We start from the raw sequence: 15,508 nt of genomic DNA, 5'->3' as shown, positions 1-15,508 counted from the left end.
CCCCAGACCCCTTAACTCCTAACCCTAACCCCCAATCCCTTAACTCCCAACCCCTCAGTCTCCGACCCATCAACTCACCTCCCCTCAACCCCCAACCTCAAACCTCCCAAACAGTAATACCCTCTACCTTCACCTCTCAGTCTCTTTGGTTGTTTCCAACACTACCTACATCAAAAATCATAATACACATACGAGGGAAGTTATCAGTAGCCTTACCACGAGTTTGACATTGATATATTCGCTATCGTGTGCGTAACTTACTGTTTATGCATCTCGCTCGTACTGGCGTATTAGTGTACAAAGTAAGTTACGAAGAATATTTAGTGCCAAACTCGTGGTTAGGCTACAGTTGCACTACATCAAATTGGTGGTATTGGTGAGGAAATGCTTGAGTTACTTTAGAAAACACCGAAATTACCATACACGTGCCTTTAAAAATTGAGGATTTCCCTCAATTCCTCACGGATTCCATCATCAGATCAAAACCAAAAATATTACGAAAACACCTTGGAGAGGTAACTTCTTTCAAACAGAAAAAGAATAACTCAAATCGGATAATGGGTGCCGGAGTAATCGCTGAAATCATTATCATCAAAACAATCATCATCATCAGCTCCACTTCATCAAATTGGTGGTTTTCTAGAAAAAATGATCAAGTTGCTTAAGAAAACGACCAAATCACTATACATGTGCCTTTAAAAATTGAGGAGTTCCCTCAATTCCTCATGGATCCCATCATCAGAACAGCACCAGATTAATGTGGAACCACCTTGGTGGTAGTTCCTTTCAAACAAAAAAAGAATTGTTCAAGTCGGACCACGGGTCTCGGAGTAATCGCTGAACATCCTACATTAAAAAAATCATCATCACTATCTTCAAAACAATCATGATCATCAGGTCCACTTCATCAAATTGGTCGTTTTCGAGAGAAAATGCTCAAGTTGCTTATGAAAACACCCAAATCACCATACATGTGCCTTTAAAAATTGAGGAGTTCCCTCAATTCCTCAGGGATCCCATCATCAGATCAGAACCAGATTAATATGGGACCAACTTGGAAGTAGCTCCTTTCGAACATAAAAAGAAATACTCAAATCGGACCACGGGTCTCGGAATAATCGGTGAACATACATAAAAAAAAAAAAAAAACAAAAAAAAATAGCCACAACCGAATACAGAACCTCCTCCTTCTATGAAATTGAAGTCGGTTAAAAATATATGTAAACAGTCTGATTTTTTGTTTGTTTTAATACTAGTTGCAGTTTAATGTAACAGTAAATTATACTTTTATTTTAACTTTTGGGCCCGATGCGATTCGGGGCGGTCCTTTAAAATGACTTTGTAATAATTATTATCATAAGGGATATTGACGAAGCCTGTTGCGGATAGCTTTATTGTTTGTGTGTAATGACGACGCCTGTTGCCGATTTATGGTTGTACCCATGACGAAGCCTACGTTGCGGATGTGAATTTGTCAACCCTGTATTACTTAATTCTAATGTTGTTTTGTGGAATTAATTTAATAAACTTTTAACTTGATGTACTTTTCTTATTTTTGGTTATATCTGGTTAATTGTTTTTTAACGTTATATACAAGATATTCACAGTCACTTAGTATATATTTTGGAATGATCAAATCAGTCGTTTTAAATTTAGAGCAGTTCAAAGTCAACTGTGGATTGTGAAATTTTTGAACGTTTTCTAATAATTTTTTAGACGAAGTAGTGAAAATGTTACAGTATGTTATATATTTGTGATCTACTCACAAAGCCCTTTCGTTTGATACCCCACATGGCATGATTAAAAAATAAATAAAAACTGTACTGCCGACTTTTTGACGTCACAGCAACTACCCCCACCACTTTCGCGCTTGTCATCTCATATATTTGTGTTCAGGACATCATACTGAATGCACTGATACCTAATATGTCCATGTCTGCTACGACATGAGCGAAAAGTAACCTAAAGCCTGTTCCGCCAAGCCACTACCATACAAAATGATTTGACAAAGTCACGCGTCCAAGTGTGCTTTCACTTTAAAGTTCTGAACCCATAGTGGAACGCCGTGTGGTCTCTTTGGTCGTGGTAAGACTATACATCTGCTTTTATATTTTATGTTATCCTTATTTGCTCTTTTATTTTAACATAGGCCGGGTGAATGTGAGCATCCGATAGCAATGGGTCATCTATGTTCAGTAAAATGAAAGGGTTAAAATGTTAATAATTTAATGAGTGATTTCTAATATACTAGTATACACTCCGGACACCAAGCCAAAAAACCCGAGTAACATGATAACAATGTCACGAATGAGCTTGTACTTGAGTAGTCCGTAATTGTCTGGGTACCAGAGGCAGAGGTCGATAAGGGCGGGGAACACGATGGCCAGCAGCGACAGGCACAGCGCGCCCACCAGCGAGATGACGGGCCCGAGCTCCGGTACCGCTACTGCCATTGCAACTGCACACAATCAAAACTATTTAGTTAAATTTAATAAATTGGCTTTAAAGGATGAGTAAGGAGAATGTTTCGTCTTCTTCTTATGTTTAAACAGTCCTACTAACTCCTGTAAAATTTAAGTTAATTAGATTTTTATGAAATTGTTTGGGTTGTGGGAGAAATGGTGTAAATCCGCAAGCTGTGCCAAGTCACGCCTCCTTTTGCTAGCTAAGTTGGTGCAGTGGGTTTGGCCAGCAGAGTTTTTGAAACATTGTAGCGCTTTTAAATCATAATACGTTTGCCAAAAAATATGAATAGCAATCATAAGGCGTTCCTGTAGAAACCTCATCAATTCGAAACTTGATTAAACAACTTTTGCTCGATAGAGAAAAACCGGCCAAGTGCGAGTCGGACTCGCGTTCCAAGGGTTCCGTAGGTACATTACACAAATTTAACAATGTATTTTTTATGTGAAACGTAAGTGAAAAATCCGTAGGGGTTGGATCAAAACCTAAGTAATTAAGTCCTAATCACGCTTGACTGCACATTTTTAATAGGTTTTCCTGTGAAGAACTATTTTGTTAATTTTTTTAATGTTATACCCATGTTCAGGAGATAAAGGGGGGGGGGAATGGTATTTTTTTTGGCTATTTTCTTAAATAACTTCTAACCTATTTATTTAAAAATTACAAAAAATATATTTGAGATTCACACAACGAGCTCTTTCATTTGATAGGTAACATGATATAGTTTAAAAAACTTTATTTTTTAATTTTCTCATTTACCCCCAAAAGTGGCCTTGTATAAAATTCATTTATTTACGTTACATGCTCGTCTTTGGGTCACAAATTTACATATGTGTAACAAATTTCAACTTAATTGGTCCAGTAGTTTCGGAGAAAATAGGCTGTGACAGCCGGACAGACAGACAGATAGAAGCACGAGTGATCCTATAAAGGTTCCGTTTTTTCCTTTTGAGGTACGGAACCCTAAATATCACGAATATAGGTCTAAACGCACCATTAAACATGTGTAAATATTTTTGCACTGAAGCTATAAAATGAAAATTAAAAATAGCAATTCAATAACAATGATATCTGCGATCCTTCGAGCAACACGGAAGGGAAGCGGCATTCACACTATTTCCCCTCTGCCTAGGTCTGAGACCATACATGACTGGACTGACCATAATGTCGTGTTAGCGTACAACAAAACCTGCCGATTTGGGGGGGGGGGGGGAGTGAGGAAAGAAACACATACAAAATATTACTCACAAATGCAAATAAGATCTGTGTCATTTAGTCGGTATCAGAGGTCGAAAATTCTATCGATATTTTCACAAACATAGATATTGAGCCTTGTTTATTGAAATAAAATATATCGAGTTTTTTACTTATCTTTATTAACATATTTAAATATCAACTAACTTTAGGTGGATCGAAAAAGGGTAGTACCCAAATTAACTTTGGGCGGAAAAATCGAAACATGAACATCAAAAGTCGAAAATTTTGAGTAACTAAGTATCTCTTTTACAGTTATTAGTTATTGGCACCGATTTCAAACGTATCAGTGGTATAGTAAACGTATAGTTATTACCAGGCATCGTAAACTGCGAGAGAAATCCATTGAAGTACTAGGGTTGTAACTGGTTGTCATACGTAATTTCAATGGATTTCGCTCGCAGTTTACGATGCCTGCTTATTACACACATGCAGACCTGAATGCCTTCGGACGGCAAACGATAGGCCGCGACTTCGGCCCCGATATCGGGCAAAAGGATCGTTTTCGATTTCACGAAATATTAGCACATCGTTTACAATATTTCTTGGTGTAAAAAAATAGTTCAACTGCAAAAATATTAAACATTAACATTTTTGGCAATTCGAGACGAAGTATTTTTTCAAATATTGTTAACGATGTCCTTATCTTCTTCTTCTTCGACCTAGCGTTTTTCCGGCCTAACGCCAGGGTCCGCTTTCCTACTCAATATTCTCCACTTTGCCCGTTCTTTGGCATCCTCAGGTGTGAGATTGTTCTCTTGCATGGCCTAAGAAGCGCTGGCTGGACGTTGTGATAGGTCACAACGTCCAGCCAGCGCTTCTTAGGCCTACCGCGGCCGCGTGATCTAGGGCCTTGGACAGTGAGGTTGAGGCATATTATGCTTCCGACGTAGTCCACCGGAGGCGACTTTCCTGCAGCTTATCCGCTACGTCACGGATTCCGAGGCTGCCACGGATGTATTCGTTACGTATGCGATCTAATCGCGTAACGCCACACATCCATCGCAACATCTTCATCTCCGTGACGTGAAGCTGCCGGACATGCCTTCCAAGGACAGGCCAGGTCTCGCTTCCATATAGTAGGACTGGGCGGATGATGCTTTTGTACACAAGGCCCTTTAGCTTCACCGGTATCCTGGGGTCGCAGAGAACACCGGTTACTTCTCGCCATTTTGCCCAAGCAGCGCTTATTCGGGCTTGGACGGCGTGATCGATTTCACCTGAGTCGTGCAGCACGGACCTTGGGTCAATTGTCATCGTGTTGAAACAGATCTCTTGAGATCCGCGTGTCATCTCTTACACTAGATCAAGCTGATAATTATCCCAACAAAAACATAAATGTGAAATGGGAGCCAAGTTCAATGTAAAAAATATGTATCGTTGTTGACTCGGCGATAAAAGAATTGAGATATATGTATATGCGTGCCAAGTTCTGTGCTGTGTAGAAAATCCTTTAATTGTAAAGGATTTGTCTTGGCTAGTTTTTACGTATAGATAGGTTATTATATTTGTTTGTTACATTTCTAAAATTTGGTTTGTTGGTAAATACTAGCCAAGTCAAATCATTTATTATTTCAGGATTTCCTACACAGCACAGAACTTGGCACCCATATAGATCTCAATTATTTTTATCGCCGAGTATCCGTACCACGAGTGGACAGAACACTTGAAGTTTACGTTAGTGACTGCGTAAATTCGATCGCAGTCCATCTCTCTCGCACTGATATATTGGTGCGATAGAGATGGAATGCGATCGAGTTCTCGCAGACGCTAAAACGTAAATGTCAAACGCCAACTCGTGGTAGCTGTGCTGTGATTCGATAGGGCTCTATCGAATGTCAGGAAGACGTTCTAATTTCGCTTCCAAGAGTTGACCCAAACTACCATACTAACGAAAAGAGCAAGTTAAAAAGAACTTGAAAAAATACGAGGGATCCTGGTACCTCATTAAGTGATACATAAAGCAAAACTAATACATATATCTACCTTAATTTACTTACCAGGTATTATGACGAGTATCACACGCAAAGAGTAGTCGAGCAGGCGTGCTCTCGGGCCTTGATATTTCTTCTTCCATGAATTCCAAATCAGAACATATGCTACAAAGTTTTGCAACGGATGTGATAGTCCTATAGCTAATGCTAACATTAATTTAGCCACTTGTGCTTTTCTGTAAATTTATACCATTAAATAATAAGATGTTTAATAATATAACTTATATAAACATATTCAATAAAAACCGTACTTTTCATGTCGTGGTAAGTTAAGTGTGAGAGAGGCATCAATCTCTTTGCCGTATTTCATATAGCCAAAAACTCCGACTATACAATATAAAATTAGTATTATTGCCATGCCAATATTAAAAAGGCCTAAACATCCCACAAACTTCTTGGGTTCTTCCATATTATATTCCAATGCTAAAATCTAAAAATAATGAAATAGTCGATGTAACCAGATTAAACATAAATTAAAACGTTTAGTTGAATTAGGAGAAAAACTGCCATTTTATCACGCCAGGTGTCGCATAATCGACTATGCTTAACCTCAACTTGTCACCTGTCAAATCCTGTACTTTTTTCTGTAAACAATTAATGCGAACATATTTTTTGGATATTTCTAATACGAAATGACACAGTGTAGTGGTCTAAATTGCAAAAATAAAGGTGTACATGCTTTTCCAAAAGATCGAAAGCGTAGAAAAGCTTGGGAGAATGCCTTAAGAATTAAAAACTTTAAAGCGAAAGACACATCTCGTTTATGTTCAATGCATTTTAAATCAGATGACTACTACGGACAGAGCAAATACACAAGTAAGTTATTTTGAATCATTTTTCCTTTCTTGAAGTAGCGTTTAGTTAAACAACAGTAAAACAATAACTATTTGTTGTTGCAGGTTACGAGCCGAAAGCGAATTTTTTAAAGAAAACTGCAGTACCATCAATATTTTCATTCAGTATTTCGAAGTCGGACACACCAAGTGCAATCGCGCGTCAGCAGCGGCTTGAAGGGAGGTCCCAGAGGAAGTTAACATTTGAACAAAATGTAACTCCATCAACAAGCCATGAAACTCTAACTATGTCAACCTTTGAAACAAATAATGAAGTTAAAATGTTCCCAAACTCCATGGAAATAGGTAGTGAAACAGAAATCAGTTCTGAAACAAAAGATTTTTTAGTTCCCGATGTAAAACAACTTCAAGTGTCATCTAAAGGTACACAAATTGATATGGAACATGTGTTTGGGACCATACATAGATTCAAAAATGATGACAAAGCCATTCAATTTTACACAGGCTTTGAATGTTACAAGAAGTTCTATTTTGTATATTCAACACTAAGTCCCATGGCACATAAACTACAATATTTTGGTAGTTGTGTTGTTCAACTCAGTACTGAAGATCAATTCTTTTTAACAATGATGAAACTAAGACAAAATAAATGTATTTTCGAATTAAGCAGATTTTTTAATATAAGCACCACAACAGTGTCTAATATATTCATTACATGGGTAAATTTTATGTATCAACTTTGGATGAAAATTAACATATGGCCAAGTAAAGATTTGATACAGTACTACATGCCTGAACATTTTAAAAATTATAATATTAACATTAGGGTAATTTTAGATGGAACCGAAATTCATGTACAGAAACCAAAAAATCCTACTGCCCAACAGGCATCTTGGAGCAGCTACAAACATGCCAATACACTTAAAGTGCTTGTTGGAGCTACTTCAGGGGGGCTAATATCATACTGTTCTCCTGCATAAGCTGGCTCTGTAAGTGACAGACAAACAGTAGAAAGAAGTGATTTAACGAGTAAATGTGAAAGTGGTGACTGTATCTTGGCAGATCGCGGATTCAATATTCAAGACATGTTTGCAGACAAAAACATTGCTGTTAATATTCCAACATTTCTGAAAGGTAAAACACAGTTGCCAGGGTTAACAGTATTAAAAGATAGAGATTTAGCTAGTAAAAGGGTGCACATTGAACGTTTAATAGGTCTTACTAAGACTTACAAAATATTAAAAAGTGATATGGATCACAGTTATGTTCCTATAGCGGGTAAAATATTTTATATATGTACTATGTGTTGTAATTTTAGGGAAAGCATAATGAAATGAAATAATGATATTAATGTAAGTAGTAGCAGTAGTAGATTTATTATTTTAAGTGACATAAACAACACACATAGGAAAACATCTGAGGAAACCTGCATACATCCGTGAAGAAATTCAAAGATGTATATGAAGTCCCCAACTTGCATTGGGCCAGCGTGGGGACTATAGCCGAAAAACCCTCTCGTGCTTGAGTGGAGGCCTGTGCCCAGCAGTGGGACGTATATAGGCTAAATAATAATTTTTATTTAGTGACATAAAATCTCATGAAATAAAACTATGAGGGTGGATTATATCGCGTATATTGAATTTATAATACACCCCCAACCTCATCCATATACGCGGTATAATCCGTTTTCATAGTTTTATTTCATGAGTAACTATCCCTTTAACCGAAGACAATATTATGACATAAAATCTGTTATTGACTTTAGTAATCATTATATAAATAGGTAACACAACTATTTAATTATTGTGCATACATAAGTCAATCTTTAGATTTAATAATATTGCCGTGCCCTACCAGGGCCCATGTGAAACCAACTATTATGTAACACCTGTGTACCTACAATGGATGTAATAAATATATGAATATGGATATTGTTTAAAATTTTTAAGTTTCTAAGTGAATAAATAAAAAACAAAATTTAATATTGTTCAGGGTTTTATTAAATCATACCTCCTGTAATAATATTTATTGAATAATTCTGGTTTTAAATAATCTTCAAAGAATGCCACCAGCTTTGTGGTAATCTCACTAATGAAGACATCATCTCGTTCAATAAAAAGCACTTGCAGTTCTTTAAATGTGTATATAATGAAATTGCAATATTTTCTATTGGAACAAAATAATTGCCCCTGAACTTGATAATAATATGGGTGGTTCCTTTTGATCCTTAATACACCATCAACTTCTTCAAGGTATGGCACTGTAACAGTTGTTATAGGCATATGCCTAGCAGCATATGGACACTTGACTTCAATGACCGTTTCTTCCCCTAGGAGCCCATCTGGTGAGGCTGCCAAGAATGGAAACTGCTCTGAAATATGTAATCCACTTTTTTCCACACATAGTCCAAAATATTCCTCATATTTAGCTATGGCCGTACTCTCATGAATTTTGCCATGAGTAATGGCTCGTGTGTTAATTGATCTGGGATTCATGATTTTTTTTATCAAATTGTCCCTCCCTGCTTGGGAACTATGGCAAATTATGTGGAATAAACTTGCTGTTAATCTGCAAGAACGCAGATTGTGCCATTCTGGACATTTATCCTGCACTGTCGTTGCTTTTTCGATATTCAAAAATTCGTCCATCGACACATTTTTCAACAGTAATTTTTCGAGCAACACATCCTTGACATTATGACATGTGTAAATACCGTGATCCCACTCAATGGCATATGGATTAGCCGGTTTAATCGTTTGCAGAATGGGCATTGTGGAGGCACCATAATTTACTGCCAAGTTGTGGACAAAATCTTGATAATTTGGTATGACATCCTCTTGTTTTATAGGATTATAATTAACATTCCTTTTTCTATTTTTACCAGTTGGTAAATTTTGCGCCTGGATTGGAGATTTATTAAATATCTTACCTGGTCTCTTGAATGTCATAAGCCTCTGTGTCGACACTTGATGTAAAATAATAGTTTTATTTCTGTACATGTCTTCGACTGCGCATAAAAGAACAGACACATGCTTACAATGTGCTTGAATGCCACTGCCGGCAGGACACTCGCAGTTGGCTTCCTCAATGTTTCCTTCTTTAGAAAGCTTCACATTCACTACATATGTTACCTTCTTCATTTGGGCTTTACATTGCCCTTGAAAGTAAGTATGAATACCATCTAAGGCATACCGCGCAGTCAACAGGCATCGAGACTCATACATGTCCTTTCCTTTGTTCTGAGCATTTAACTTTTCAAAGTATGCCTGTATCTCATGCCTATTTAAAGGAGGAATGGGCGAATCCCCATGTAAATCTTTGAACATTGATACAGGCGGGCAATCATATCTAGGATCTTCACTAGGGCCGGGTTCTGCGCCAAAATTAAAATTTCGGTCGTATGCCTCCAATCTGGAACAAAACACATTCAAAACTTTCGCGGTTTAAACACACATTTAGAAAAATTAAATTTAGATAAATTCGCGATAGACCCGTTTCTAAATGTGATTTAAAACACATTCAATTAATAGTGTGAGAATGTATGTAAAACCAAATTTATTATACATAACCTCAAAATGTCTTAATGCTTACCTTTCGATTAAAGCAGCTTTTTTACCCGCTACAGATGCATTCCTCTGTCGCAATTCTCGTTTTAACTGCACCACAGTCATAAGCGAATACATTTTCGAATTATTTTTACCGGATTTCTAAGATTATTTTTGACAGCCGCAACTAACAAACGTAAGTAAGCATAGTCGATGCTGTCGCCATCTACGCTGAGTTTTCAGTTTTTCTCCTAATTGGACTTGCCTCATGAAAACATATTAAAAACATGTTAAGCAAATATTTTATTATAACAAGGCACTGATTAATTTATGTATGTAGGTATTTACTAGTCATAAAAGTAGAATAGACCTACCACTCCGACCGCCTCGAGGGCAAACAGCGTGATGCCCACAAAAACGGGGAAATCGAGCAGACTCTTTGGTCGAAGCATTTCGGTGTCGACTTCCAGGTCATCCTCCATCAAGTAGTAGAACACGAGAATGAGGCCGAAAGTTGTTATTATATTTGATATAAATGATATCGGCGATAGCAGTTTAAGACTCTTCACCATGTTTAGGAGAAGGAGTGGAATAAATCCCATTAATATATGTAGTCTTATTGAATATTCCAATCCATAGTAATCGCAAACCTGTGAATAGAGATGATGACACATGTTGAATTTTATAACAAAATTAACAAAATCTAGTAAAATTGATAGCAAATGAACAATTTATTAAAAAATTTGGATATTAAAATAATATACGGAAATAATACAAAAATACAGGACCTGAAAAATCTCAAAATTGTTTTTTTAAACCCCCAAAAAAGGAAAAAAGTAAGGGTACCATTCGATTCGTTACATTTTATTAAAACAAGATTGTTAGGTATGCATAAACGCAGTATTTCACCGACAAAACGCTATTTTCTTGTTTTGTCCATACTTCAAGATGGGCTCTCAGTGACCTTGACGTCACGTTCACTTATCGTTTTTGTTAACTGTCGGACATTGACTATCATTTCTGACTTTTGTATTGCTTTAATGCAATGAGTCCCATATAGACATTTGATCCCAAAAAAGGATAAAATAAAATAATATTATTCCTTTTCTATGCGCTAGCAACTGATACGTTTGAAATCGGTGCCAAGCCAAATTTTTAAAGCATCAACACCGTCAAATCGAATGCCAACCCTGGTGTAGTTTGATAAGAAAGAAAGAACCAGTATATAATGAGTATTAAAACTCCTCAAATATTAGGCATACATATACCTACATATCACTTATTGGCTTGGCACCGACTTCAAACGTATCAGTTGCTAGCGCATAGAAAAGGAATAATATTATTTTATTTTATCGTTTTTGAAGTCGGTTTTTTTAAAGTTTTTATTTTCTACTTTTTAGTTCAAAATTTTTCATGTCCACTTTGTCAAATGGCACTATTCAATTGTTAATGCTTAGTTCATTGACGAAATACAAAAATCGCTGTATGTATGCTTATAATTTTTCAAGAGTTCCCTCAATCCCTCATGGAATCCGTCATCAGACTAAACCTTGATAAAAATGTTCTTTATAAATCTTACTGGCTTAGTAAACATAACGAAGAGGACAAATCGTCAAAGTGAACTATGCATCGTTAAATAGTCTCGTTTTGATTATCATCAGCAGTTCCACTTCATTAAATGTCACTTTTTCTGAACGTAAATACTTGATTTATTAATGAAAATACAAAAATCACTATATGTATGCCTATAAGATTCGAGGAGTTCCCTGGATTCCTCATGAATCCCCTCATCAGAACTGGGTTTTGGCAAAAACGGGACCAACCTGGGACTATACAAACACAAAAACAATTTTCCAAATCTATTCACCGATGACGGAGTTATGAGGTAACATACATACAAAAAAAATACGATCGAATTGATAACCTCTTCCTTTTTGGAAGTCGGTTAAAAACAAACCCGATCGATTAATACCATTAATAAAAATTTGTCATCTAGCCATTGGAAAATGCGGTCAATTTTTTTTATATTTATCGAACAAACAAATAATTAAATCAGCATAAAATGTTAACCTGTTTCACGTTTTCCGCCACAAACACGCTGTAGACGCAACATAGTCCGAGTTGCCATAAGACTAGGACAGCATTGACAAACTTGCCCAAGAATCTGGACAACCAACGGAAAGAAGCAGGGCCCGACTCTATCGCGGTCCTTATAGAGCGCGAATACGACATGTAACCTTTCTTAGCGCGTTTACATAAAATGTATTGCGCTGCGATCTACAATAACATGTAACAAAATAAAACACTGGAGAAAATATAATTTTTAGTAGTAATTTTCCCTAACAAAAAGGAATAAAGGCACCGGATGCCTGTGCGTAGCCTTGCAAGAAGTGTGCGTGCTCGGCTCAAACATTTTAGCGCACGAGCACGACTACGCACACGCAGCCACGTGTAGTAAATGCGCGTATTCTTTGATGCATTTTAGAGTTCCGTACCCAAAGGGTAAAAACAGGACCCTATGTCCGTCCGTCCGTCCGTCTGTCTGTCCGTCTGTCTGTCCGTCTGTCACCAGGCTGTATCTCATGAACCGTGATAGCTAGATAGTTGATATTTTCACAGATGATGTATTTCTGTTGCCGCTATAACAGCAAATACTAAAAACAGAATAAAATAAATATTCAAGTGGGGCTCCCATACAACAAACGTGATTTTTTTGCCATTTTTAGCATAATGGTACGGAACCCTTCGTGCGCGAGTCCGACTCGCACTTGGCCGGTTTTTAGGGTAGAAGCAATTATTGGGGTAAGCTTACTTGCTGAACCTCTCCTAAAACATTGGTTTGCGTTTGATATTGGTAATGTGCTTTGAATAATTTTATAATAAAACAAATATCAAAAACGCACAAAAATATAGGAGCAGTCGTTTTCGATTGTGTATTTAATAAAGGGTATGACTAAGTACCTATTTAAGTAGAAACCGTTGCTATCAGGAAATATTGTCAAATGTATATACTTCCGAATTTTGCACTATATACTGTATTATAATATTACATTGGCATATTAGCGACATCTGTTTTTAGGGTTCAGTACCCAAAAGGTAAAAACGGGACCCTATTACTAAGACTCCGCTGCCTGTCTGTCTGTCTGTCTGTCTGTCTGTCCGTCTGTCCGTCTGTCCGTCTGTCCGTCTGTCCGTCTGTCCGTCTGTCACCAGGCTGTATCTTATGAACCGTGATAGCTAGACAGTTGAAATTTTCACAGATGATGTATTTCTGTTGCCGCTATAACAAGAAATACTAAAAACAAAATAACATTTAAGTGGGGCCCCCATACAACAAATGAGATTGTTTAGCAATTGGCCGGTTTTTTTTATTATTTCTCATGCTATCATCTGTGAGTTTCAATATACAGCGGCCATAAGAGCATGCCACAATATTATGGTTGTATAAAACTAGTCCTAAAATTTAATCTTTAATAAAAAAACCCAGTGAGTGTTGTGCCCAGAAGTGAATTTCATATTAGCCTCAAGACAGAAAAAACTTTTGTCGTAGAGGAGTTATATTCTGGTCTTCAAGAGCAATTCCATTTTACCAAATATATCTAAATGCAAATGCTTGGTTTTTAATTATTCCAGGTCAAGTTCAGGTCCATGTCAAATTTCAAGTCCAAGTCGAAATCAAAAACTTGCTTGCTAAGCACGTATAGTAGGTAGGTAACTTGCCTAACAAACATAACGAAGAAAACAAATCGCCAAACGTGAACTTCGTTGAAGACTTCCGACTATCATCTGCAGTTCCACATCATCAAATGTCACTGTTCTGAATGTAAATGCTTGCCTTGTCTTACTTATTTGAGGAGTTCCCTCGATTCCTCATGGATCCCATCATCTGAACTGGGTTTTAACAAAAATGAGACCAATCTGTATGTATGTATAACAAAATCGGTCGAGAAATGTCGGAGTTGATGTTATAAAGTAACAAACATAAAAAAACACGACCGAATTAACAACCTCCCTGTTTTGAAATCCTGAAGTCGGTTAAAAAGTAATGATATATGTAAATACAAACGAGCATATGAATGCAATATGTAGCAAATGCGCCAATTAAGATTAGACCGACGACGCCTGCAATAAGCCCCACGCGTTTGAAGCCATCAGGCATCGCCAGGATTCCAGCACCGATACTGCCTTTCAACATGTGCACCATGGTTTCCGAATATCTGGAAATAGATACCTACTTTAAAAATTAAAACCACTGATCCGAACCGATAGTGTTTTTTTCTAAACTTATTAGTTTATTTTCCATGTCTTTACTTTTCGCATGGAATGATACTCGTAGGAAAGTCGAAATATTAACAAATAGGTACCTGTATAATTAAATAAAAAAGATGGACTTAGAGACATTTATAATTATAAATAATAAGCCGCCTTAAAGGTTACAAACATTTTCAAATATGTACATATATAAATACAGTTTCCCTCCCAACAATAAATTTTCTCTAGAAAACATAACTATTATTGAAGACAATGCATCAACAGTAGGTAGTATTTTCTGGGAAAGTTTATGTAAAAACTCGTTTAACATTTTGTTTTGATAAGACACTTACGAGGTAGGTTTTTCTATTTTGCGATGTTTGTGGGGATCATACCCGCGCTCTGGATCTGTAAACACCCCCAAATAGTGCACAACTGTAATAGACATACCTATTTAACATTTAATTAAACATGTGCTATGGATTCCGTACCGTCGTCTGCACCATCGTCTCCAGTAATAGCATCCAGCACACCACCCATAAATTCGTAAATGAACATGGTGCTAGTTTCTCTTGCCTTAATGCCTCGGAAAAGCTTAACTTAATTTATTAAATTTTGTTAGCTTATATTGTAAATTTATATAAATTGTTATGGTTTATAATCGCACACAAATCTTGCCAATTGATTCATTATTTATTGAGTGATGTCAATGTCAGCGTGTACAGAGGATTTAATTATGAGGTTAGGCTATGTTTTTTCACTACTACTACTAGGTGACGTTTTTTGCTGATAGTGTGTTTAGGGATCCGTAGTCAATTCGGAACCATGTCCGTTTGTCCGTCCACGGCTTAGCTCAGCGCATGGCCTTGAAGTAAATTAGTCCAGAATTCTTTATTTACTTATAGATGGAAATTGGGGAAGAAACAGAAACGAACGACGGGTGAAATTGATGATGTGGACCATTTGTCAAGTTGGTGGGGCCGTGCTCGCTGTCCGCTTGGCGCAACGCCGCTGCCGCGCTGTCGCCGCGCCGTTGTGCCGCTCGTCGCCGCGACGCGCCGCTCTCGTAGCCCGCCGCGCCGAGCCGAGTCTCTCGCCGCTCGACGGTCGAGGTAGGTGTACGTAACAAACTATCCACCCCGATGAGTGTTCATGTAAATACGAGTGTAAAAAGTTTGTTACTCATTTGGAGCAAAATCATCAGACA

General features: G+C 37.2%; 1 protein-coding gene and 1 pseudogene across 1 annotated transcript in view; one reads left to right on the top strand and one right to left on the bottom strand.

The window, feature by feature from the left end:
* Positions 1-2,192: 2,192 nt before the first annotated feature.
* LOC134753723 (proton-coupled amino acid transporter-like protein CG1139) lies at positions 2,193-15,031 on the bottom strand (annotated as a pseudogene).
* A 322-nt stretch (positions 15,032-15,353) lies between these two features.
* The window catches only part of LOC134754332 (proton-coupled amino acid transporter-like protein CG1139), a 37,308-nt gene continuing 37,153 nt past the window's right edge, over positions 15,354-15,508 (top strand). The window contains exon 1 of the mRNA XM_063690600.1: positions 15,354-15,413. The gene's annotated coding sequence lies outside the window, so the exon portion shown is untranslated. The remainder of the gene's footprint in view (positions 15,414-15,508) is intronic.

This window comes from Cydia strobilella, chromosome Z (genome assembly GCF_947568885.1).
Source record: "Cydia strobilella chromosome Z, ilCydStro3.1, whole genome shotgun sequence".
Taxonomy (NCBI): Eukaryota; Metazoa; Arthropoda; class Insecta; order Lepidoptera; family Tortricidae; genus Cydia; species Cydia strobilella.
The sequence above is the reverse complement of the archived record's forward strand: the minus strand, read 5'-3'. Positions and strand labels throughout refer to the sequence as shown.